Source organism: Papio anubis, chromosome 5, assembly GCF_008728515.1.
Source record: "Papio anubis isolate 15944 chromosome 5, Panubis1.0, whole genome shotgun sequence".
Lineage (NCBI taxonomy): Eukaryota > Metazoa > Chordata > Mammalia > Primates > Cercopithecidae > Papio > Papio anubis.
In genome coordinates, this window is record NC_044980.1 from 150,699,078 (window position 1) to 150,726,876 (window position 27,799).

Here is a 27,799-nt window from a genome sequence, read left to right on the forward strand (position 1 = left end):
GAGTATTTCTTCAGAGCAGTGTAAGAATGGACAAATACAACAACTAAACTCATTCACATAACCAAACACCACCTGTTCCCCAAAAACCTATTGAAATAAAAGAAATTTGTAGGACTTTATGGCATCCACCTCAAAATGTTGAAGTAAACATTGGGTAAACTGTCAAACCTTTGGACAACAAGCATAATTATTATATTTTAAAAAATGTAACAGAGGCCAGACACAGTGGTTTGTGCCTGTAAATCCAAGCATTTTGGGAGGCTGAGGCAGGAGGATTGCTTGAGGCCAGGAGTTTGAGGTCAGCCTGAGCAACATAGTGAGACCCCGCCTCTCCAAATATAAAACATTTAGCAAGGTGTAGTGTACATCCCTGTAGTTCTAGTTACTCAGGAGTCTGAGGTGGCAAAGACTGCTTGAGCCCAGGAGGTGGAGGCTGCAGTGAACCATGATGGCAGCATTGCACTCCAGCCTGGGTGACAGAGTGAGACCCTGTCTCAAAAAAAGAAAAAAAAATAACAAATGACTATCGTAGATGATTCTATTGTCTTATCATTTGAAGGGTAAGGCAACACAGGCACAGAGTTTCACTCACATGCTTAAGGCTGTTAACAAGTTTGTGCAAAGTCAGGACTAGAGTCTAAACTCAGGGTTCCCTCTTTCCCCTAACTAAGCTAACTTTGTGGATCACGCATTTTAAATTAAACCCAAGGATACGTTGGAATAACATTCTGTCCTGTAATCTTCCACTTATGTTGCTAGACTTCTCCACCACTTTTCTTTGTCGATAAGTATTTAACAGATAGCAGAATCTTGGTTGTTTTTGTTTTGTTTTGTTTTTAAGCTCAGTTTTGCAAATAAAGATCTTGGTCACTGTGTACCCTTTTCCTGTGGCTGGCTGGCAGGCAGCCTCCGTTCTCTAGACTTGGGATTTGCCCTGGCTTCGTGAATAAGTCTATTTTTCTTCCCACTTGCATTTCTAGATCGTGGTCATAAATATTCCTAAGCTCATGATGCCAGTGAGTCAGAGAGACTAGTTAGGTCAAGAACTGCAGTTATGAACTTGCTTGTGGATGATTTCTTGTACTATTGAGTATGATTGTGAACAGTAGCTTTAATATGTAGCCATATCCATTTGGCAGTTACAGGCATCCTAAGATCTTGGCAGATGTGCATACAATAGGCATATACCCACACAAAGGTTTAGCATGCTGACTTCTGGTTACCCAGGATGCTTTGCCCAAGTAAGTGGGTTTTTATGTCTAGGGACATGGCCTTGGTTCTCAGATGGAGAGAGATAATGGGAAGACATTTCTGTGGAAGATAAAGAACAGGGAGTTATTGTTTGTTCTTATCCTGTGTTCCTAGGGTGATAAATTGAAATGAATAGGGTTTTCTGCTGGTTGTTTCTGACCATCAACCTCTTTATGCTGTCCACTATATGTTCTTATATATTGATGGTCACAAACTTGAGGTGTAAATCATTCAAGGTCTGTATAGTAAAGGCAGTAACAAAAGATGTCCTAGTAATCAGTAATATTATTGCCAAGCATGGCTTCTCCTATTCATTTCTGCTCATCCTCCAAGACAAAGGAAAAGACATGCACAGTTCATTAGGTAACTAAGTTGTGAAAATAGTGCCATTTTTCTTGAAACAGTAATAGAGATTTAAAGGCTTGTTTTCATTAAAATTGCTGGATGAAAATGTCTACAATGTACCTTTATTATGATTTACTTCTATGTACTATGTATAAATACCAAATATTTAACCAGCCTTCTCATTCTCTCATTTCTGGGAGTTCAAAATTTAGTACTAGGTTTTAAATGATATTATCTACATGCAGGGAAACTGTCTTAAACATGTTTCTTTATTATGTAGCTCTGGCTAAAACGTGGGTCAGATTATACCCACTGAAACATAATTCTGTAGAATAAATTCTCAATACAGTGTGATAAGCTTATAAGTGGTTAGTTTTAATCATATAATATTAGTATTTTGATGGAATGACTCTTACCATTAGAAATATCCCTCAAGTTTTAGCAGTTACTCATATGGCCTCATAATGGTGCTTATCATCTGGTGAATACAAAAGTAAGAGAGAGACATGGTTTTTGCTTTTGAGGAGTTAATAATCAGTCTGGCTAGACATGTATTTCTGTGATAAATAGAAGGTGATAAAACTCAGATATCATTCAGGCAGTAGATTGTGTGATGTAGACTTTGAGAGAGATACACATTTATAAGAAGGAAGACCATTCTGGGTTGGGGATGTTGAAAAGACCTTCTTGCAGGAGGGGAGGCAGACTTTATTCAGAATTTCATACCTCTGGGGCTCTGAATTTTTTTTAAAATTTTGAGATGGAGTCTTACTCTGTCACCCAGACTGGAGCAGTGGTGCGATTTTGGCTCACTGCAACCTCCACATCCCAGGTTCAAGCAATTCTCCTGACTCAGCCTCACAAGTAGCTGGGATTACAGGCACTCACCACCATGCCTGGCTAATTTTTGTATTTTTAGTAGATACTGGGTTTTACCATGTTGGCCAGGCTGGTCTTGAACTTCTGACTTCAGGTGATCCGCCTGCCTCAGGCTCTCAGAGTGCTGGGATTACAAGCGTGAGGCACTTTGCCCAGTGGGGCTCTGAAATTTATTGCTGAGTTCTCTATATGCTCAATGCTTGTGGGTCCACATCGAGTCCAATTCATTTGCGCTCATAGGTGGACCCAACGGAGCTGACTCTCCTACGAACATTCTCTTCTGTCTACCAAAGAAAGTGACTATTCAGACAGTATTTTGCATGGTCTATCTTTTCTTTTCATATTACCTTTGGGTAGACACTACTAAAAGGTACAAAGATAGGCTACACATTTAATTTTTTGCTTCAGTCCACTCTCTTGAAAAGAAAGGGCTTTTCTCTAATGAGTAATGTGTTACGAGTGCTTTTCTCAAAAGAGTAGTGTGTTGTAGTAGAAAGAGCAATGAGGTTGGAAGTCAGGAGATTGAGATTTGAGTCCTGGTCCCAACATTTCCTAAGGGATGTTGATCAGCTAATTAAACTCCTCCTAGTGTCAGTTTTCTCATCTATAAAATGGAAAAATATGACATACTCCATCTATCTCTTATGTTGTTGTAAGGATCAAAAGAAATAATGCAAGTAAAAATATTTTTATAACCTGCAGTACCTGATACAAATATGAGGTATTATTAGTGCTACCTTAAACAAATACATCATTTTCCTCATCTGCAAAATGGAGACAGGAATTGTATCTATGTCATTGGATTACTCTAAATAGTCAATGGAATAAACCATTTAACGTCTTCTAGAATCGGGCTGCGTGTGGTGGCTCACTCCTGTAATCCCAGCACTTTGGGAGGCTGAAGTGGGTGGATCACTTGAGGTCAGGAGTTTGAGACCAGCCTGGCCAACATGGGGAAACCCCATCTCTACTAAAAATAGAAAAAATTAGCCGGGTGTGGTGGCGCACGCCTATGGTCTCAGCTTCTCAGGAGGCTGAGGCAGGAGAATCGCTTGAACCCTGGAGGTGGAGGTTGCAGTGAGCCAAGATCGTGCCACTGCACTCTAGCCTGGCCAACAGAGCAAGACTCTGTCTTAAAAAATAAAAATAAAAAATAAAAAGTCTTCTAGAATATTTCATGGCAAATAGTAAGTACTCATTAAATCCAGAGATTTCAAAGATAAAAAGCTTGTGACCTAAAAAGACCCTTTAAATCTTAAAGCCCTCCAAAAAAGTTTTTGCTTGTAACATTTTCACTAGTCAAATTCACCTTTACCTGCAATGTTAAAATGTCAACTTTGAGTGAGGTTGATCATTCACAAAACAGTCGTTTTCTCTGTCACTCTGTGCTGCTCAGATCAAGCAGGCAAGCTGGTCTTTGGTTCTGCCCGGATGGTGCCAGGTGAGAGGGGGAATCAATTCTATAGATTCTCAAAGTGTCATCCAAGATGTGGTCTTCTCTATTATTCATGCTGTAATTTGACAGCATCCATACTTTAGTTTCTGGCATAAATTAATAATTTGTTATTGAATAATTATCCTGTTGAATACAAACCAGACATCACCTCATTGGTGTCTCAGTGAAACCACGGACTTTCCCCCAGGCACTTTGAGAAGGTTTTCTCAGGACCAAGTGGATGAACTTGGACCATCAGTGGTGACTGCCTAGATAAACTGATGTCTGGACCAAAGAGTCTTTGCAATCCCTTGGATTAGTCCTCCTTTGCCTGTAGTTTTCTGTGAAGTGGCCAACAAACAACAACAACAACAAAAATTCTGTGGGTACACAGCAGGGAAAGCTAATCAAACTCAAACAGGGAGGGAGCTTTGAGGCTGGTTTCTCCAGAAGCCTAAATATCTTATATTTGCATATGGTTCTCAGACCTTAGGTATCCATGGATATAGTTTTGGGGAGTGGAATTGATTTCTAAAGAGGAAAATCATGTTTTCTGGGAAAGTGAAAGGCACTAAAAGGTGTATAATTTTTCTCAAACTGAAGATAATTTTTGTCAGAAGAATCTATCATAAGAGAATATCCAGCTCTTCAGTCTTTATTTCTCCAAGGATCCTGCTTTTAGTCTTATAAACTGAAACTCGCCGGGGGAGTGGTTTAAAAATTAGACTGGAGTCTGGTCAGATGTGGTCTGTTGCAGCTGGGGGTCAGTAGAGTAAGGGGCCTGTTTGGAGGGAATGCATAGTTCTCCATTAGCCCTCCAGGTTTCACGGTATGGCAGGTTCCGCTCACTTACTCTGTTACTTCCTCACCATGCACACAGTGAAACTACCTTTCCCAGCCTCCTCTGCACTCAGGTGTGCACGTGACTGAGTTCTGGCCACCAACATGTGGGTCGAAGTATTATTTGCCCATTCCAGTCCTGGCCTCTAAGACCTCCTCTGACTCCATGTTCTTCCTTCTCTGCACCCCTGACTCAGAAATGAAGCCCGGGGAACTTTGTAAGCTGTGAATTTGTGCAGACTTGTCCATTTATGCAGAACCCCAAATCAAAGGAACCTGCTTTCTGAATCATCAGTTGGAAAAGAGCTGCTTAAATGTCATGTGAAACAAATCTTTACTGTTTTAAGCCTCTGAGATTTTGGTGCTGTTTGTTATCGTGATTGGCTTGCCTGTCTCATATGCAGGGGAAGGCAACCATCATTAAGCAGAACATCTTGCTCTCCCCTAAAGGGAAATGAATGTCTAAACTCAATTTAACAGTGCATTCTACGACAGCCACACTCCTAGGCTTGTAGCAAACATTGGGTGAGCACAGGAATCTTCTGGAGCAAGATTGTTAACATGTGAGTTACTTTTCAGGAGAAGTGTTTCATGCAAACTCACAGAATGTATTTGGATAACTCAGGAGGTGACCCACCCTACCCTACACATAAGTGAATTCAAATGGCTTGGCTGGATGTGCTTTTAGGAGTATTTTCCCAACTTTCTTCATTAATTTTCCAGAATACTTAAAAATCCTCACCATGAGAATCATTAACCAGAGGTTTAGAAAACTACCTCAGGTAAAGTTCCTGTAAAAATACATGTATGTTACCTGGCGGAGGTACCAGATTAACCAATTCATACCTATTAGTAGCATTTAGTATCTCAGATTCTGAGAAGAACATACAATGTTAAAGAGATGACACAACAGTGAGATGGAATTTTGATGGAGGCAGAGAGGGTGAGGAGAGATGGAAATGTTTAGAATGAGGGTATTTGGCCGGGCGCGGTGGCTCAAGCCTGTAATCCCAGCACTTTGGGAGGCCGAGACGGGTGGATCACAAGGTCAGGAGATCGAGACCATCCTGGCTAACCCGGTGAAACCCCGTCTCTACTAAAAAAAATACAAAAAACTAGCCGGGTGAGGTGGCGGGCGCCTGTAGTCTCAGCTACTCGGGAGGCTGAGGCAGGAGAATGGCGTGAACCCAGGAGGCGGAGCTTGCAGTGAGCTGAGATCGGGCCACTGCACTCCCGCCTGGGTGACAGAGCGAGACTCCATCTCAAAAAAAAAAAAAAAAAAAAAAAGAATGAGGGTACTTACCACGGGTAAGGAAGAGCTGGTTGGGAGACTATGATTCAGCTGGATTCTATCCCTCTAAGCATCTCTGAAGGAATTTAGAGATCTTGAAAAGTCTGTTTGGATTCAAGCCTAGAACTGATGTTAACATTAGTTGGGCTAATCTCAGCTTATTCCAAAAATGGTGGATTAGAAAAATAAATAATCATATGAAAAGTTTTTCCAAAATAACATGTGTGTCATAGCCTGATACTCCTCCTCACCATGCTGTTTTTCATCTGGCTCCTCCAGCTTCAGCAGTTCAGCATCAACCTTCGCTTCTGGAAAATGCCTGACTCAGCTAGAGCTAAAAGAAAGAAAGAGGAAAAGTAGTACTGCTTTATCCCCTGAACTCAGAACTGCTGATTTCAGGCACCTGTGAGTTGTTAGCCAGTAACTGATCGGCTCTGTGGTCTTGAGTTCGGTGGTAACCTGTATGTATCTGTCTTGCTTACCCGTGTAATAAAGCTTCTATCTTACATTAGCCCCCAGCCATCTTTTATTAGCTAACTACAGACTGTGAGCTCTTTGAAGGCAGAGACATCTTCAATTACTCCGTTGTCCTGACATACGGCACTTGTACCTGACACAGGCAGTGAGGAAATGTTTACTTAATGAGCTAATCACTTATGAATCCTCACCTTTTATTTTCCGTCTTCACTGGGGGAGAGCCAGGCGACCACATTCACTAAATGCTATTTCCCCACAAACATATTTCTCTGAAAGACAAATTCAGTGAAGCTGAGAGTCTAGAGTGATTGTAACACATTCCTCCTGACTTAATTTTTGCTGGATGTGCCAACTGATTTCCATTGGCTGCAGTCTGATTTTTTTTCCTTTTTTTGAGGGCTGTGGCATAGGTAGATGTTTATTTCTCTGGCTAATGTGCACATTCATTTTGTGTTTGCCATGGAAAAGACTCCACCTAATCTTTCAGGTATAAATGAATCATTCAGTTGTGTGGAACTCACTAAAATGCTCTCTGGATTTTCTAAACCCTGTGCCCCCAGGTTCTGTTGTGACCCTGTCTTCACTTCCTTCTTTGTAGGCCTTTTTCCTTATTCCGTGTTCCTTAAGGCAGACTAGGGGAGTGTGCAGACAGGAAATGTTCAGCTGTGAGTGGAAAAAAACTCAATGAGAAGTAGTGTAAACAGTCTAGACATCATTATGTCAAATTGTAAGTTTGGAGATAGGGTAGTTGCAGGGTTGGTTCATTTGAGGCTCAACCAAGTGCATCACCTGGGTTATTCCCATCTTTCTGCCCTGCTATGTATAGCATATTTGCCTTTGTCCTCAGACTGACATCTTTTCGTGATTGTGGGAAAGCCGCAGTGGCTCCAGCCATCACTTCCTCACCAGCCATGCTGTGAGCAGAAAAATGGGCTTTCTTCTCACACATTTGCTTTTAAGAGTAAGAAAACTTTTTTGCAGGCTGGGTGAGGTGGCTAATGCCTGTAATCCCAGCACTTTGGGAGGCTGAGGTGGGTGGATCACCTGAGGTCAGGAGTTTGAGATCAGCCTGGCCAACATAGTGAAACCCTCTCTCTACTAAAAACACAAAAATTAGCTGGCCATGGTGCTACGTGCGCCTATAGTCCCAGCTACTCAGGAGGCTGACGCAGGAGAATTGCTTGAACCTGGGAGTGAGCTGAGATTTTGCCACTGCATTCCAGCCTGGGCGACAGAGCAAGACTCCATCTCACAAAAAAAAAAAAAAAAAAAAAAAAAAAAAAAATTTTCCCGGAAATCCCTCTACAGATCTTCTCTTAATCTTACTGGCTCAAACTGGGCCACATGCCCACCCTTAAAGCACTCACTAGAAGTAATTGGAATTACTACGATTAGCTTAGATTCATTAAGATTTATCCTTGGGAATGGGGAGGTCCCTGCTTCCTTTGAAGCCTGAAACTGGAGTTGTGTGATCAAGGAAGAAGGGAGAGGTGGGTTGCTGCAGGAAGCAAAGGGGATATGATTGCAGCCTCCCTGGGAAAACTTCGACTTCAGCCAAAGGCCAGGGCAGCTCCCAGTGGGACCCTCTGCCCTACCATACCATGGTAACTTCTCTCCCTCGGGCTCAGTCACACTTGCAAGCCTGTTGTGCGGGGATGGTTTCAGGATTTAACTGTTCCACCACAGATCATCAGCCATTAGTTAGATTCTTTTTCTTTTTTTTTTTTTTTTGAGACGGAGCATTAGTTAGATTCTTATAAGGAGCATGCAGCCTAGATCCCTGCCCTCCCCTGCCAACCACGTGCAGCTCACAACAGGGTTCACACTCCTAGGAGAATGTAATGCCGCCACCATCTGACAGGAGGTAAGGCCGGGTGTGGTGGCTCACACCTGTAATCCCAGCACTTTGGGAGGCCAAGGCGGGTAGATCACCTGAGGTCAGGAGTTTGAGACCAGCCTGGCCAACATGGCAAAACCCGTCTATACGAAAAATACAAAAATTGGGCGTGGTGGTGGGTGCTTGTATTCTTAGCTACCCAGGAGGCTGAGGCAGGAGAATGATTTGAACTCGGGAGGTGGAGGTTGCAGTGAGCCCAGATCATGTCATTGCACTCCAGCCCGGGGGACAGAGCAAGACTCCCTCAAAGTAAAAAAAAAAAAAAAAAATGATGACAGGAGGCGAAGCTCAGGCGGTAATGCTCACTTGCCTGCTCACATCCTGGGTGGCCTGGTTCCTAACAGACCACGGACCAGTACTGGTGTGTGGCCTAGGGATTGGGGGCCCTTGTTTTACTTGCCTTACCAGTGGGATGACTTGCCTTACCAGTAGATGTTAGGGCCCACCCCAAGCCTCAGGATTCCCTAGGGGGCAGTCGTAATTTTTTTTTTTTAACCAAAATTTTATTAAAACTTCAAGAGAAAAACAGAAGTTGAAAAGTAGGAAATAAAAGTCTTGTCTTCCCTTATAGAAATCCTAGTCTTCAGAGATGCCACTTAAAATCTTGCTGTTTATCCTTCTAGACTTTATAATGGCAGGTTTTAAAAAAATGTAATCAGGATATGCTTAGGGGAAAAGGCGACATTGTTGTAATTAAATACCCTGGGCCTCTCTGAGTAATGGTTCCCTGAATTCTCTAATCTCACACTATCCAAGCCACCCAGGGCCAGCCTAGACCTTAGCAATGCCCAGAACCAGACCAGAGGATGTCTCTCTTGGACATCATACAGTGACTATTCAACTTCAAAAACCAGACAATGATGAGTTTTTCCAGGACATTGCACCCACTTTTTAAAATAAAACATATTAGCATTGTTATAAATCAATCGAATATGGTTCATAATAGCAATAATGCCCTTGAAATCTGTTAATCTTGCCATTGAAAAATGGTATGCCATGGCATTTGCTGCCCTTGGCTTCACCTTGGGCTATTAACTAACAAATCAGTTATTAGCCAGTGGTAATGACCAATTTTCGAGAGATGATTGCTTAAATTTCGCCCACCTTGAGAAGAGAATTATTACTCAACCGAGAACTGAACTCTTGTTTTCGACTCAGTAGAGCTAATGATCTTACCTCACCCCAATGTGTCTCCTTCCCCCGGGTCTCCCAACCCAACCCCCTTTTTCTTCCTGGCTATGAGGTGTGTGGGGATCACATGGTTACATAACTGCTTCCCTCTCGGCCTCAGTGACTTGAGTGCAGGAAAAGTTCCATATTTAATATTTATTCACCAAGCAGCAGTGGATGAAGACAGATGGTAATGAAATCAGTCTTGCTGAGAGTGACCACAATGATAATAGATTCTTTATGATGTCCAGGAATTCTGGACTCTTAGTCTCTGCTTAAATGCATGTTGGCGCCAACTCTGTCGTCTTAAGCCTTAGTATTCTTGTCATCCTCCTGACCTCTCCTAGACCAGAGCAGGCAGGCTGTGCTAAAGACATCAATCTGTCGTTCTCCTCATATAAATGCTTTAAACACCTATAGCCACAAATGACTCACCAGCAGAGATTTTTTCAGAAGAGGAAAAATGAAGATAAAATAAAGGCACCCCTGCAGCCCTGGTGGAAGGGCTGGCACTGCTGTTCGGGCTGGTTTTGCATGTGCTGCCTCCGTGCCTGTAAGTGGTCCTGAACAGCCCAGGTTACCCATCTGGACTTGCTGGGGATTTCACAATGCCTCCTCTCCGACATCACTTTATTGGCCTGGAATGAAACTGGGAGAGAGGGTGGGATAGGGAAGAAAAAGGGGGAAAAGGGAGACATAAAACCAAGTGCAGTTGGCAAAGAGTCATGCTCCTGTCAAATGAGTAAACTCAGAACGCTGATTGCACTGGAGATAGCAACGTCCTGGGTCAAGCAGAGCTTTTTTAAAGCAATCTGGCAGCCCTTTTTAGTAATAGGAGGTAAATCATTCTGACATTCCTTGCTATCCAAAGCATTAATCATACTGAATTCCTTTGTTGTTCTGGGGTCTGGATCAAGTGTAATTCTATAGGAATTCCATTGTAATCTAGTATTAATTAATCTCTGTGTTATATAGAGTGGTGCCAAATACCTTTCTCTGCTTGCTTGTACATCGGTTATTAACTTTGTGAATACCTAACTCTAGCTAGGGAACTGTTACTCCACCCTCTCGTTCTTTTTTTCATCTCAGTCTTGGAAATTGTCATTTTCCTTGGGTAGGAACCCGGGCAGCTCACATATGAAGGAGGATCTTGCCTTGTTACACAAAATCGTTAGGAGGGGGTGGGAGGCAAAGATGGTGAGCGGGCTGGTTACAGTCCCCTTGTGGTTTCCACTCCAGCCCTGCCCTTCCCAGCTGTGTCACTTTTGGGCAAGTTATCTAACCTCAGTTTCCTTATCTGTAAAGCAGACATTGGAATTGTTCCTACTGCCCAGGATTTTTATGAAGATTTAACAACAACCAGCTCTTTCTTTGGCGATGACAAAGGCTGCCCAGGGAGGGGCTACGTTTGATGGGATGGTCTTCAGTCAGTGACGCTGCAGGAGTCTTCCTTCTAGGACGCAGGGTCTTGGGGTAGATCGTCACTAGCGTCACTGCAACTTGACGATTTGAGTGTTTGCGGGAGAAACCATGTGTTACTGGCTCCAGGAAACACCTGCCTGCCTCTCAGCTCTTCCCAGAATATGCCTAAGCAATAATAGAGGGTCAGAGGCTGAGATTCTTGGTTTTTCAGTGGTAAATAATGAATGTTGCACCAGCTGCTGGCTGACTCTGAAATCTTCTGTTTTAAAATGCAGAAGGAAAAAGAAACACAATAAAAATACCCAATATGCATTTATCTGGTACATCATCTTTAAATAGCTCCCTTCAGATTGCGAAAAAGGTAGCTCTATCCTCCTTCCTGGCTGGCTCTCTGAATCCTGCCACAAGATAGGGCTATTGGCCCTCAATTTTGACCTGGTATAAAAAGCAGTATATTTTTATGACCTGGTAACAATCACATTTCTACACCATAAAATATTAAAGCAGGCATGACAGTGCCTTTAAGATCTTTGAGGCAGGTGCTATCAAAATGTGCCCCTTTATTATTTATTTATCTGACTCCTTTTGTATAGTGAGGCTTAAATGCTTTTCAGGCCAAATAATTAAATTCCATTATGGAGAGCGGGAATTGTTGGCGAAATGTACTCGCTCTCACTATTAGACCCTTGAGTCCCCAGCGGAACTCCATGGAGGGTAGTAAAAATCTGGCTTATATTTATATGTAAGATATGCAGTATGACATATTGGGCCCACAGGAGTGATGCTACATAAAAAAACAAATAGGGAGGGGGCTGCTAGAGGTCCTTCTCTCCTGGCCAGCAATCTCCTAGAGGCAGGGGTCTGCAAACTATGACTTGTGGGCCAAATCTGCCCATTGCCTGTTTTTGTACATCCTATAAGCTGAGTATGGTTTTGACAATTTAAATGGTTGAAAAAAAGCAAAAGAATAATATTTTGTGGCATGAGAAAACAAAATGAAATTAGAATTTAATCGTGCATAAAAAAGTTTGACTGGAACACAGCCATATCCATCATTTACATATTGCCTATGGTTGCATTTACATTCCTTCAAGTTGAATGGTTGCCACAGAGAACGTAGGACTGCAAAGCCAAAAATATTTACTGTCTGGCCTTTTACAAGGAAAAGCTTGCTGAACCCTGTTCTACAGGAATTTGGACTTGGGCTCTGGATAGGATAGCACTGGGGCTCTAGCCGAGTTCAAGATCCTTTATGCTGTCGATGCATTTGGATGTTGACTTTGACTTGATGAACCTGATTGTTTTCTGAAATGGACACACAAACTGGTTAAGGGAAGAGGACAGGCATGCCCTAAAGTAGTTTTTGGATCCCATAACCCTCCCCTTCAAATGCAGCTCCTGGGATTGCATACTGGGTGATGTCCTTTCCCTCTCTGCAGTGTGTTTCTTTATCTCTTCTCCGCCTCGTCATCTCCATGACTGTTACCCACGGTTAAGGCATGACCATCTCCCCTGTTTTTGGGCAAAAATCTCCAGACTGGTCTATTTCTATTCCATTTCAATAAACAGTTCATCCTCCACATAATAGTTGCAGCAATGTTTTAAGAAACAAAAGCAGACCATATAACTTCTCTCAGATGGATGTGTTCCCTACTTTAGTCAAGTCTCTGCTCAAATGACACCCCCAGGGAAGCCTTTTCTTGCCCACTATTTCTAGAACAGCCCCCCAACTCACCCCATCGCTGTTTATGTTGTTACTTTTTTTTTTTTTTAACTGTGTGCATCGCTCACTGCAGCCACGAGCTCCTAGGCTCAAGTGATTCTCCTGCCTCAGCCTCCTGAGTATCTGGGACTGCTGGCACATGCCACCATGCTTGGCTAATTAAAGCAAATTTTTTGTAGACACAGGCTTTCACTTTGTTGCCCAGGCTGGTCTTGAACTTCTGGCTTCAAACGATCCTTCTGCCTTGGCCTCCCAAAATGCAGGGATTGCAGGCATGAGTCACCACACCCGACTTTGTTATTCCTTTTTATTGCTATTCTGGCATTTGTTACCATCTTACATTATCTGAATTGGTTCACTGGGTTACATTTGGTTTCCTCTGCCAGAATGGAAACTCCATAAGAGTAGGTACCTCCACTATATTATTCATTAGGGCATTTCCAACATGTCACATGAGTTCTCCAGAAAAGGTTGTTGAGTGAGTGAATGAATGGATCAATACTCCTGGCATAGGCCATGCAGTGTTGGCGTCACCTTCTGCCTGCTTCTCCAGGGGTGTGTCAGCTTTTAAAATTTCTATGTCCTTGCTCTCAAGGAGACCTGTGACTAGTAGGAGACACAGACATTAAACACTTCTTGGCATTTCACTTTCCTGCCATCTGCGCCTTTCCTCCTGGATCCTGTTGTCTTTTAAGGCTAACCTGGTTATTTTCCATGAACCCACAGAAGGTTGAGAAAAGCTTCCCGTATGTGGCAGACACTGTCAGGCTCCACTCAGATCCCTTTGGATTCATTTCACTCTCCTTCCCCTGATTGCTTTTGCTTCTGTGACCTGTTCCAGTCACTTTCTTCAAAGGACACCTTTGGGTAACTGAAGTGGCTTTGCCCCAAATCTCAGATAGGTGGAAACACCTGTGGGTTTACCCACCAGGCGCTGTTCTTAGTAAACAGCTGACTTGTGTAGAGGCATAAAAGCCTCTCTTCCTTGCCTCAAATGCAGACAAACTCTGAGGTACCCAACTTTCACTCCCGGGTTCTCTGTGGAGTTGGGCTGAAGCTGCTCTCCATGGGAGAAGGCCAGAAATCAAGCCTTTGCTCAGCTTCTCCCCATTTCCTTCTTCTCCCTTACCAATTTCTCCTGGGAGCATTTCCTTAACAAATCTCTTGCCCATATACCTTCCTCTCTGAGTCAGCTTCTGAGGAATCTCAGGTAACACATTCTGCTTTTTGCATCATAGAAAGGCAAATACACATTGAATCCAAAGCAAGTACATAATGGGAATATCAGCCACTGTGGCAGACCAGGGTTTAACATATTTTTTGGTTGGTGGGTGGAAGGCATGAGACCTAAGACAAGAGGACTTTGAAGGGCCATGAAAATTGAATCATGTTGGTGATGTACTATTTTGATAATATGTTAGGCTTGTTCTTCGTAAAGGAATTGTGTAAAAAGAGGAAGTTAGGAATGCCCTTATTTGAGCAGTAAATGTTAAAAAGAAAATAAAAGTAAGCATACATTTGGTTTTAGGGGCTGGCAGAGCAGGAGTCATGGGGCGAAAAAGGATGATTTTGCATTTAGGATGTTCTATATCAAGGTCCATTCTGGCAGATGTGCTAAGCTGTCCTGTCGTCATTACCGACATGCCAACAAATATTTTCATCCTGCACATGCCGGCAGCTTATTTGAGATCCTCGGGCCCAAAGTGACATGGTTTTTGTCTTCCACCAGATGGTTCAATTAGTCAAGATTCTGAAAAAGCCAACTGGAACATTCTTTTAGCCCCATCTATTCAAGTCAGCCAACACTTCAGAGCTGGGTGGGGCTTCTGAGAGCAACAGATTTCCCCAGCCCCAAGGCATCCGGGTTATTACTTTTTGATGGGCTCCCGGAGGGCTGGCGGAGGCTGCCAATGCGCTTTCTCCATTGGACAATGCCAACGCCAGAAGAAAATGGGGAGAAGAGCTTTCTTTCTGTTGGACTGTTTGGAGTGAACGACCTGTTAAGGAGTTGTCACGGAAGAAAACCTTTCCTGTTCTTCTGCCACAACACACTCCAAGTCACATAATCATGTTGATTTTGATTCCCTAGAATCTTGGTGCTACCTGGATACCTTTGCTTGAATGATACATGGAATTAGTTCCACAGTTCTTCCCTTGCCGTTAGCATATTAATGTGGCAGATTGATAATGCTAGAAGGATGGATGCTTGAACACACAGGCTGCCTTCTTTCAAGGGCTCCAACTAGCAGCCCTGTTTTAGAGTGAACCTCAGCACATTGGCACCAAGTCACAGGATTTAAAATGTAAAAGGCATCATCTAGATAATTTTATCTGGAGGAAAACGAGGGCTTACATTGATGACATGAACTGATTCAAGGGAAGTTTGTTGGGCCCATATGCTAGAGACTGATGAAACAAAACAATTTTTATTACAGTCTCATATTTTAAGGAGGCAACTTGGTGGTAGTGAGAAAAATGAGAAGAATCTGTGCTTTCTAGTCAATAGACATGGGTTCAAATCTTGGCTTTCCTACTGGGTATAATTTGGATCAAATGCTGAAACTCCCTGAGCATTAGTTTCTTCACTTTAAAAAACTGGGAGAGAAATAGCTTCTTGGCAGGGGAATTAAATTTTTAAAAATCTGTAGAAAGTGTTTAATACAGAGTAGGCTCATAGCAAGGGCTACACAAATGTTCTCATTCCCTTTCTTCTCCCCAAAGACACAGAGCTAATTAATGGCAAATCTGGTTAATGGCAAATCTGGTCTCTAGTTCTTCTGACTTCTGGTTTGGTATTTCTTCTACATCAGCTTTATTTGTTCCTTGATTTCTAGTTATTCTGAACAATTTTATTCTTATGAGTGTGTTGGTGAATAGCATTACCTGAGTGTAAACATTTGAAAATTATGAAATATAAGATGGGAATTAAAAATTACTGTAAAACAGGGCTCATAGAATATGGTCATATTTTCCAGGAGAAATGAGAAAGTGGAGTGGTTTATTTCAGGTACAGAATAGCAAAAATGATTGATAATGGTAAAATTGATATTATTTAATAAAGTCAACCAAAGTGTATTGAGCACTTGCATTAATTTGGCACCAGAGGTGACTCAGAGTTGATTGAAGCAGCTATGGCAGATGTAGTCCTGTGCTTAGGTTATGTATGGGGGTGGGTGGGGTCAAGAAGGATTTGTTCTTTAAGTAAACCCTGACTCATTTTACTCCCTTTGAGCTGTGAAAGATACAGCTAAACAGAGGTAAAATAAAAGGAAGCCCTGGTAGACACAGCTTGCAATCAGAATATGGTACTTGCAAGAGACAGTAAAAGCTGAAAATGTAACTTTTAAAAATATTTAGGAAAAGGCAGGGTGAGGTGGCTCACACCTGTAATCCCAGCTCTTTGGGAGGTTGAGGCAAGAGGAACCCTTGAGCCAAGGAGCTTGAGATTACAGTGAGCTGTGATCATGCCACTGCATTCCAGCCTTGGGGACAGAGAAATATTCTCTCTTAAAAACAAAAATTAGGAAACAACTTTGATGATAGATAGATAAGTAGCTGTAAGGGGAAAGAAGGACATTTTGGGGGATATTTCCAATCTTTGAGGATGGTGTTAAAGAAGACAGACCTGTTTTCATACTTCATTCTCTTAGCAATAGGTTGGAGTAATAATAGCTTCTGTTAGTGAACACTTACTAAGCACCAGGTATTGTGCTGAGTGCTTTGAACGCATTATTTCAATCTCCACAAGATGGGATGGTAGGTTTTAATATAATCATTTTTACAGATAAGGGAGTTGGAGTGCTAGGAGAGGTTGATAAAGTGACCCAAGGTGAGCCTCAAGGTTCAGATTGAGGCATTCTGACTCCAGAGCCCAGGGCATTCATGTCTGAGTCCAGTTTTGAGGGAGACACACCTGGTAGGCTTAGTTAGCTCCGTGCTTCACAACCTTGCACATTGGGCAATTACTGAATATCTCTGATTCAGTTCCCTCATCTGTAAAATGAGTTTTGTCCCAGGGTTGTGCTGAGGATCGAATGAGATAATATTAATGAAAGCGAGTGGTGAATCTGCCAGGCAGGTAAGGTGATCAGCTGTCCCAGCCTTCCAGGGACTTCTTCATTTTCGGAATTTAAGTCTTGTAGCCTTGGAGACTCTTCAGTTGTGGGTAAATCAGCACAGCTGGTCACTCCCATGCACGTCCCATTCTAACCTGCAGAATATCTGGGCAAAGTGATAATAGATTTTGGAGAACAGGAAGCAGCTCAAGGAGGCAAATGAATTTCAGCTGGTGTTTGAAGCAGCTGTCAAGTCTCTTGGGCTGAAAGACATCAGGGAAATTCTCTCTGATAAAGCCTGTGAGAAAAGTGGGGGAGTTAGGCAGAGTTTGGGAAACAGGATGCTTGCCAAGCCGTGGTGCTAATGCTTCGCGTCTGGAAACCTCTGATGCACAGCCTCTTCCAGGGCGCTCAGAGCCTAGGGATGACTTACTGACTTAAAGGGGAGTTGGAGGGGAGGTCCAAGTGGCAAACTCAGCCCTTTGACATTTTGAGATACAGCTTGTCCCATTTCCCCTTTTATGGAACAGATTTTGGTGGATTTGAATCTGACTTTGCCACTGACTAACTGCATGATATTGGGAAACTATTTCACCTTTTCCATCTTTAGTTACTGCACCCATAAAAAGGGAATGATGGTAATCCCAACCCCCTATGATGTGCTTAGGATTGAAAAAGAAATTGTGCTTGGCATAAAGGAAGCACTCAACTGTTGGTTACTGCTATTGCTACTACTATTACTAGTTCCACTTAATCTATTAGGGTAACATTGTCAAATTTTGCAAAAAACAGTTCAGGCTTCCTGGTTAAATTTGAATTTAGATAAACAATAAATATTTCTCAGGACAAACTTATGCTAAAAAATTATTCATTATCTTAAATTGAAATTTAAGTACGTGTTCTGCATTTTATCTGGCAACCCTGTCTGATTATATCCCAGATTTGAGGGGTTTCCCAAGACCCAGGACTTTTAGTCTACAACTGGAATAGCCACAAGCAAACAGGCATGATTGGTCACCCCATTAATTCTGGTAACTCTTTAGATCGTCACATTTGAAACCTAAATGATGGTAACAGGCACTCTTCCTCTAATGATACATGCTCAACATAAACATACACATGCAATGTTTTACATACATTTTCAGGAATTTCTTGGACTTTTTGAAGCCTATCCATGAGTTCCTGGTTAAGAACACAAGCTCCCCCAAATCATCCAGATTCCAAATACTTATTCTTTTGGCAAAACTTGTGAAGATCTTATGAAGAAACTCAGGAAGTAGGTGGTAAGGGATCTGCGGCCCACTAATCACTTCCAAACTGAGCTTTCAGTAGATTAGAACATTGATCAATAAAATGAAGATTAGAGCATATGTCTATGTAGCATAAAATGAGGCAGACTCTGTGTTGAAATTCATTCACTTAATTAATTCAGGCCTTTCTTCCAAATCCAATTTAAGGTCACAGTGATCTGGTTTGGTGGTCCATATTGATTGAATTGACTGAACTTATTTACTATTCCACTATATGAAGAATTGAGGCAGGGCATGGACCTATCAGAGTCTGGGAGATATTACAGAAAAAATATTGAAAACTGTATATGCTTGCCTAGATCTTTCTCTTTTTTTTTTTGGTATTTAGAAAATACAGTGAAATATACATACAAATGACTGAATATAACAAATCAGGCCAGTAAAAAGAGTGTTAATAAAATAACCAACCACATATTCACTAACAGCTTAACTAGAATGTTATCAACAATTTTGAAGACACCTCTGTGCTGTTTATTGTCACTGTTGTACAGTGCTCCACTGAATACAGACATCCAACCTATTTATCCATCATATCATTGATGGACATTTGAGCTGTTTCATATTTTGTCTTTATTTTCTGATTACAAACAATGCTATCAACATTCTCAACATGTTTTCCTGGTACACATACATTGACAAGAGTTGCTCCAACATGTACATTCAGGAGCGGAATTGTTGGGTTGGAGAACAGATGTATTTTCTACTTGATGTTGATTGTTTTCCAAGGTGTTTATGGAAGTTATAGCCCCACCAGCAGTGTAGAGGAGTTCCCATTGCTCCACATCCTCACCAGTGCTTGGTATGGTCAGGCTTGTTAGTTTCTGCCTATCTAGTAGACGTAAAACAGTATCTCACTGAGATTAAGCTTTTGTTCTTATTACTTACAAGGTTGAACATCTTTTCATCTGTTTATTGCTAGTCATTGTTTCCTTTTTTGTGAAATGCTTGTTCATGTCTTCTGCTAATTTTCTCTTTTTTTGGTCTTCTGCTTAGCTTTTTTGCTTATATATGTAGTAAATATCTCTTTCCAGTTTGTGACTTTTCTTGCCACTCTTTATAAAGAAGAATTTGTTAACTGCTTGTGCCTGTCATATTTATAATTACTTGTTCAGTGTCTGCCACTCCAAACTGTCTGTAAACTCTATGAGGACAGATACTGAGTCTGTCTCTGTCCCCAGAACTAATACAGTGCCTGACCTACATAGTAGGTATTTGATAAGTATTAGTATAGAAATAAATATGCATGTCAATGTATTGCACAATAGTGAGGGGTTCTTTTCTTTTTGGTTGTTGCAGTTTTTAAACTGACATTTACAGAGGAAGGCAGAATATGCTGGGTGGAAAATCTTTGTCATCTCAGCATGATTAAGACGATGATCTGGGGTACAATTGCTGCTTACTAGCTCTGTGACAATGAGCAAATTAATTAACCTTTCTGTGCATCAGATCCTTCTTTGTAAAATGCTACCTATCTCATAGGATTGTTAAGTTAACACATACAATATAAGGCACTTAGAGCAGAGCTTGGCACAAAGTGAGCACTACATTAGTGTTCGCTGTTATCATTTTCCTGCTGAGTAAAAATCCTGGTGAGATTTTCTGATTACAAGTTTGAGAGTTGGAGTCAGAGAGTTTTAGCTTATTCTGCATGACAGAGGGGCAAAGATCTGAAATTATGGGGGTAGCTGGGTGTTGGGTGGGGAAAGAGTTGGGTAGGATACTTTCTGGGGGTGGGGTGCCTGAAAAAGGATTTTGAAAACAGCACTGTCAGCGATGAATTAACACTAGCAGAAGCCTTCTAATTGGATGTGACAGGAGCAGTAGCATAGTTAATGAAAACAAAAGGTTAAATCAGGATATCATAAGAAACACATTTATATGTTTTATTTTAACCTGAGACACATAAAGTATGTGCTCTTTACTCATCATCTGATGTCTGGCCAAAGTCGGTTTTCTGGCCAGTGTCTGCTATTGGAATTTCTTGCAGCAGGCACTCCATCCGTAACACATTATCTATGAATTCCAGTTTTTAGTTTTTTTAATTGGAGCACCAACTTAAAAAAAAACTTGAGAAATAATCTCAGGACAGAATCCTTCCAGAGGTTTACTCTTATCCCCTTATCTTTTATAGTGATCTTTTTCCCCCAAAGATTGAACCTGACGGTAAATTCTCTAAGCCTGTTCAAAGCATTCAACTTCATTTTGATAGAAATGAGAGCTGTATTTTCGTACTTCTATTTTTGTCTGCTTATTTATACTGAATTGAATTACATAATCACCAGACCAGCACAACTGCCACAAGCGAGTTGGGGCATCAGATTGGGGCATCGGTTAAAAGTTGTATAAGGTCATGGGTAGCATGGATTCATCCAGTGGGTCAGTCAATAGAGGTCATTCAATGTGACTCCTCATGTAGCTTGCTGGAGGGCACACGCTGTCTTCTCTCCGAGATCTTCAGTTAAATCCTCATTGTTCACCATTAGCTCTCTGAGTGGATTCTTTGGGAGCAACTTGAGGAGGGGCTGAAATTTACATCTGGGTCCCTTTAGTGGATAGCAGAGATAATCTGTTGGACTTGGGAGTCAGGGAAAAGCAGGTAAGAGAGAGTAAGCTCCTGGAAATTACAGAAATCTTAGGGGAGATGTAGGGCTTCCCCCATACCACAAGAATTGGGAATTTGAGGCAATCCTCTTTAGATTTAAAGGGCCTGAGAAGTCCCAGATGACTTCATAAAGAAATAAATCTTAGATGTTAATTCAAAAGGAAATTCTCCTGTATCTTTTCATAGATGTTTGCATGTTATGAGAAGACCAGAGAGATGACTTTACAAGTTGCATTTTTCTGTGGGCAGTGGATTCTCTTGACAGGAGATCAGTAGTTAGGCCAAGTTTGTTTTCTTTGTAGTCTCTGTATGTCTGAGGCTCAGTTTAGGAGGAGTTTGGGGTGGGAGGCTTTGCCTACACAGAGCTGGGGGGCATCCTGCCTTGGAGTGTAAAACAATGCCTCTCATGAAGCAAGTGCCTTGCCATGTTTATGGAGCACCTCACAGTTTATAACCAAACTGTGATTCCAGGGCTGTCCACTTCACACCAAGCCTTAGTCACTTGTGAGGTAGGTATAAAGCAGCTCTTGGGGGTACTAAGAGCCTTGTAAAAAATGCAGATTTGATATTAGAAATTAAAACTGTGCTTTTTTTTTTTTAAGCCCTGTAAACTGAAGCTAGACAACTTTATATAAACTTTGGGAGAAATCATCACAGAAACTTACACGTAAACAACCTCTGTGCTTGTTGATGGATGAACTACTCAGAAAGTCCACTGTATTGACCTAATGGAAGCAACTGAGGCAAAATTAATATAAGTAGAGAGTTTATTTGGGTCAAGTTTGAAGACTACAGCCTGGAAGACATAATTCAAGTTGCCCTGAATATATCCTCCAATTAGCAGCAGTTACAAGTGAGTTTTGAAATGAAAAAATGATAGTTCTTAACTTGTTTATCAAGAATTTACATTGGTTTATTAAAATAACAGAAGCCATCGATTTGGTGTTCATTGTTCTTTGTATCACAAATTCCAGGAACATGAAGATAATGGGTGAGGGTCATGTTGTGCAACTTGTGGTAACATTTTAGGAAATTTATCAGCTAGTCTGGGAACAACAGGGAAAGAAAGAAAAAACAAAATGGCTTGAAACAATTACCCCTGGGCACAGCTGTGGGGGACCAGATTGAAGTCTCATGCTCCTGTCACTTTGGGCCTGATAAATTTTGCTTACATTCTTCAGACTGCTCTGAGACACATTTCTTTCTTAACTGGAACATCTGATTCAAACTACAATCCAGGAAAATATGTCAGATTGTCACTGCCTGCCTATGACAACTGAAGATGCTTCAGAAACTCTAGAAAAACTAGTTTATAGACTACAGTGATAGTCCTTTTTTGTGTCACCATCAAGGAATACCTGAGGCACTGGGTAATTTACAAAGAAAAGAGGTTTATTTGGCTCATGGTTTGCTGTATAGGAAGCATGGCAGCAGGTTGCCTCAGCTTCTGGCGAAGCTCAGGAAGCTTCCAACCATGGCAGAGGCAAAGCGGGAGCGGGCACATCACATGGTGAGAACAGGAACAAGAGAGAGAAGGGGGAGGTCCCAGATTCTTTTACACAACCAGATCTTGTGTGAACTGAGTGAAAACTTACCCATCACCAAGAGGATGGTGATAAGCCGTTCATGAAGGATCCACCCCAACAATCCAGTCACCTCCCTCTAGGCCCCACCTCCAACAATGGGGATCACATTTCAACATGAGATTTGGAGGGGACACAGATCCAAATTATATTAACTACTCTGGGCCTTCACCTTTGTTTTTCTTCTGTTTCCATAGAAAGGCCTCTTATTAAAGATCTGTTTGCCTGCACTATATATAGAGGCCCAGCTTTGAGAGCCCATCTGCAGCACCATCTTCTGAAATGAGACATGACTGTTTAATTGAACTGACCTATTTCTAGAAACGGGAGACTGGTTTAATGGGATCGTTTGCCACTTGGCTATTAACTCAATTTTTCTCTGCACAGCCACTAACTCAGCTTTTAAAATATAAAACTTCTAGGGAAGTTTCAGACAGGTAATGTTGGGGTTCAGAAAATGATACCTTGAAGTCTGGACATACTGGAAGGTCTTAGAAGTGGCCTCAGAGTCAATGTCCCTCTAACCTTGTCTGCCTCCCATCCTCACCCCCAACTAAGCAAAGAAATACAATTATCTTCCTCCCTTCCTTGAAATCTCATTATCTATCTCAGAAAAGAAGACTGAAGAATGCAACCACACTTGGATGGACTTTTTCGGAAGATAATGCCTGCCACTGGGGGCTCATTCAAATTTCAAAGAGAATCTATAGTTAATTTCTGTTCATTCATATTCCCTAATAATCATTTGCAGCTCCTCAAAAGAATTGTCTGTATTCTTCATCTCCTTCCTTCCCTGTGAAAAAGAGTATATAAGCTTCTGAACCCCACTGGGTTATTCTGTACCCCATTGGGTAATTATTCTTTGGTGATTTCTCTGTGCATGCACGTTATAGTGAAAATGTTTATGCCTTTTCTTCTATCTACGAAAAAAAGGCAGAGTCAATAGAAGTGGTAGTGGAGGGAACCTCCATCCTTTCATAGTACTTTAGAATACATTAATTTTTCAGATTAGTGAGAAGCAGAATCTGAAGCAAAGGGAACATGTGGCAGGTTTTGATGGGGGACAGGTGTGTTTCTTGAAGATTCAGAGTGTGTGAGTTTGCTTGAGAGAGAATGTTGCTGACTTCCAGACCTGGTCATCAAAAGGGCAGCATGAATCGCTGGGTGCCTAGTCAGGAGGGCATGCCCTAATATATCAAAAAAGAAAGAGAATAACAAAAGGCTGAACAAAACCTTGGTCTTTACAATTTTTTTTTTTTCCCCCTGAGACAGAGTCTTGGTCTGTCGCCCAGGCTGGAGTGCAGTGGTACAATCTTGGCTTACTGCAACCTCCACCTCCCAGGTTCAAGTGATTCTCCTGAGTAGCTGGTACTATGGGTGTGTGCCACCATGCCCGGCTAACTTTTGTATTTTTAGTAGAGACGGGGTTTCACCATGTTGACTAGGCTGGTCTTGAACTCCTGGCCTCATGATCTGCCCACCTTGGCTTCCCAAGGTGCTGGGATTACAGGCGTGAGCCACCATGCCTGGCCCACAATTTTGTTTGATGGCTCTGGCCTGACTGTTTTGCTCCCCTGGCTGACTTCGCTTTCCGGTTAATCTTTTCTTTCTGCTTGACTCCTTCCTATTCTCTGGAACAGCTGACAATGGGCCCTGTGGAATTCCTTTCTTAGACACCTTACATCTATTGGCTTCTATCTTCCTTGAGCGCAGCGAAGCTCTGGTTCTCTCCTATGGGCAGTGAGGGGAAAATCAATATTTATATTGGATTTAGTAGAGTCTGGAACAGCCACGTGCTGGTGCTGTGTCCTTTGTTTTCTTTAATGTATGTTCTATAGATGAAATCACTGGGCAGATGTTGGTTTAGCTGGTTTCATTATCCAACTTCTGAATTCCTGGGGGGCCTGGGCTGTTTTCCATTAAGGATTATTATTTTAACAGGTAACCCTTTGTCGAGTTCTTACTATGAACAGGTATTGAACTAGACTGTTTCCATCCATCTCATTGAATCCTCCCAACAGAGCTGAGAGGCAAGTACTATTATTGTGAGGAAACTGAGGCTGCCTAAGGTTAAAAAAAGCCAATAAGTGGCAGAGCCGGGATCTGACCTCAGTTTGTCTGACCTTAAAGCTGGTGCTCCTGATGCCCACATGGAAACATTGCTTCCTGAGCAACCAGAAAAAACTACACTTTCTTCTCACTTCTGGAGAGATTGCAGGGTGTATCTTGACATCCCATTCTACAGACTTGCCTCAGATGAACTCTATTGTCAGCTAAGAAGCTATCAGCTGGGCTTTGTCCAGTATGTGAGGAATGTGGGGATTGTTGCTCTGTGTCAGGATCACAGTGTCCAGGTCAGAGCAACAGAAACTTCCAAACATCTTGGGACTAAGGACACTCTCAAACCCAGGCTTCTGTAGGCCAAGGCCATGGCAGCCATAGGGCTGGGCCAAACAGGAATGGCCGTCTGAGAAAACTTGCCCAGAAGTGTTAAAAACAACAACAACAAAAAACAAACCAGAGAAAAACCAAGGGAGAAAGAACTTTTTTTTTTTCTTCCCCAAGTTGGAGTGCGGGGGTTGGGGGTATGCATGTGACTTACTGGAGCACTTTCAAATTGCAGCGGTTCCCAATCTCATATGCTCAAAAAATGTTGTAGTCTTTTTTCCTTAAAAACAACCCCAAACCACATTTCCCTGGTGGGCTAGAACTTCAGTCTTGCTTAGTCCCAGAGACCATCCTTTCCCCCATCCCCAGAAGGACTAAGGGTGTCTGCAATAGAGTCAAAGGATTTGGGAGGACCCCAGGTCATAGGCCATTAGTGAGCCTTGGATGCTGACATACTGTTTAGCCCATTCTATGAGGTGTGATTCCTGTCCTGCTGCTTTTGCGCCAGTTGGAATAAGAAAATCACCGTCAAAGTAGAGAGCTACACAACCATTCCCTTCTGAAGTCTTGCTATTTCTCTGGAACACAACCAGCCAGTCCCCTTGGGTCACTGCTGCTCAGGGTCCGAAATCCCTCTTGTTTTCTCTCTCAGCCTTTGGGAATATCCTTCTTAATCTTGAAAAAATTTATTTCTTTTCTTTTTTTCATTAGAGGAATTTCCTCTAGTCTCCAACTCTACTTTCCTATCCACTAGGGCTCCTGGCTTACTCTCTTCGGTAGGTTTAGATGCAGAATTGCAAATTTAAGTGCCTGAAGAGGCCAGGTAGGAATGGAAGTGAGCACAGGAGCTTGGCAGGGGCTTGGAACATTAGAAAGCACTTGGTCCATGTAAAGAGTCTGCTACTCAGTCCTGGTGAACTGCTGTCAGTCATGCTGACCTGTGCTGCTGTGTCTTCTGATTTTCCAAGAAAAGCCAGAAATCCATCTTTTTAAAAATGAGTCATCTCTTTTGGATTAAATGTTGGCTTATACATTTAAAATTACTCTGTGTAGGGCAAAGTAAAATACCCAGGGGCTGCCATGTTGCCACCATGACCAGTGCAGCCTTTTGAAAACAAAAGCCAGGGAAGAAAGTGTTTTACAGTTTACAAACCTTCCCTTAGGCAAGAAAGCACAGGGCTCAGTCCACGATTGGACATAGGAAAAAGGAAAGAGAAAAAAACAGGAAGGAAAAACACATCAGTGAATTTCTCAAACAACCATCCTGTTTAAAAACACACTGCTTTCACTCACACTGTCTGCATTCCTGAAAAGAAAGCTGCTTTAGGTTTTGGGCTTCGCTTTTCTCAAATCGGTTGCTTGGGGATTAAGAAATTAAGTTACTTTGGTTCAACACAAATTGCACACAGAAGTCTTGGTCTTGCATGATTTTGTCTTAGCATAGAAAGAGTTTATACCTGTTGGACGCTGAAGCCAACATGTTTTGCATTGCTGGAGTCAAGGCTTAGTGGAATTGGTTTGTTCACACTCAGTTTTTGATGCAGATTTTCTCATTCGATTTTTCAGACACCACTCCCAACTCTGGAGAGAAACTTCACAGGGATGTGACAATGATACAGATGATGATAAGTGTAGAAGACTATATAAAACCAGTTTCCACTTCTACTACTGTTAATAATGTGCATTATATCTATTGAACACTCTAAGTACAGGTTAATTTGGTTGAAAGTGATACATACCTAATTCAGACTGGCTTAAGTAGAGAAGAAGTTTCTACAGAAAAGTACAAACTGTCTCTCTCCAGTGGCATGTTTCAGGAGTGACATGGTCCAAGGGCTCAGCTGATGTCATGAGGACTTGCTTTCTCTTCATTTCTCAGCTGTGTCTCTTGCATGCTGGCTTCATTCCCAGGTTCCTGGTGATGGCCCTGGAAGCTCTAGACTCAAATTCTCCTTACAGCTAGCAGACCCAGGGGAACACATGATGCTTTTCTCTCATCACTCTCGGAAAAAGCCTCTTTGGTGCTGATTAGGTTATAAGCCCAGCCTTGAACCAATTGTTTAGCCTGGAGAATGCAGCTTTTTGATTGGCCACGGTTACATAGTGCTCAGCAACCCCTTCTGTTGGAGCCTGGAGTGGAAGCAACTTTCCCCAAAGCTCATGGACTGAAATGGGAGGCTCCAGAGCAAAGCTGGGATACTATCACTTGGAGACGGATGTATAGATATTGGGGGAAAATAATAGATCTCTGTGCTAAGCACATAGAGTAGTGAATATATGGTTTCGCCATCATACCCTAAATACATTGAATTAGCTTCAGAACTCCTAACTAACATACTGATGGTGAATGATACTAACTTCATGCAGCACAGATGTGGTGGTTGGGAGTCCACTGTGAGGGAGAAAGTTGAATAGCATATGTAGAAAACACTAGTTATATCTGGGAGGATATGGAGATGGGAGCAGTAACTCATCAGGTGCTGTGTCTTGTCTAAACAATAAAACTAAAAGCTCCATGAAGGTAAGAACCATGTGTTATCCTGCCTGGTTTTCCTCATAGGCCCGGGCTCCACACATAAGGCACATATGAAATATTTAATGGAAATTAGTATATTGAAGAGATACCTGCATTCCCATGTTTATGGCAGCACTGTTCACAATAGCTAAGATTTGGAAGCAACCTAAGTGTCCAACAGATAAATGGATAAAGAAAATGTAGTATATATACACAATGGGGTACCATTCAACCATAAAGAAGATTGAGATCCTGTCATTAGCAACAACACGGGTGGAACTGGAAATCATTATGTTAAGTGAAATAAGCAAAGCACAGAAAGGCAAACATCACATGTTCTCACTTATTTGTGGGATCTAAAAATTAAAACAATTGAACTCATGGACATAGAGAATAGAAGGTTGGTTACTGGGGAAGGGATGTGACAGGGTTGAAGGGGAGGCTAATAAATACAAAAAGTAGTTAGAATAACTAAAACCTAGCATTTGCTAGATAGGGTGACTATAGTCAACAATAATGTAATTGTACATTTTGAGATAACTAAGAGTATAATTGGATTGTTAGCACCAAGGATAAATGCTTGAGGGGATAGATACCCCACTTTCCACGGTATGAT

At 41.9% G+C, this 27,799-nt stretch overlaps 1 long non-coding RNA gene across 1 annotated transcript; it reads right to left on the reverse strand.

Moving 5' to 3' along the window:
* Positions 1-1,223: 1,223 nt before the first annotated feature.
* LOC116274978 lies at positions 1,224-4,107 on the reverse strand. Its single transcript, XR_004183866.1, has 3 exons — positions 3,791-4,107; positions 2,013-2,074; positions 1,224-1,311 (listed from the first exon to the last, which is right to left on the reverse strand). It is a non-coding gene; the product is annotated as an uncharacterized LOC116274978 (long non-coding RNA).
* Positions 4,108-27,799: the final 23,692 nt, after the last annotated feature.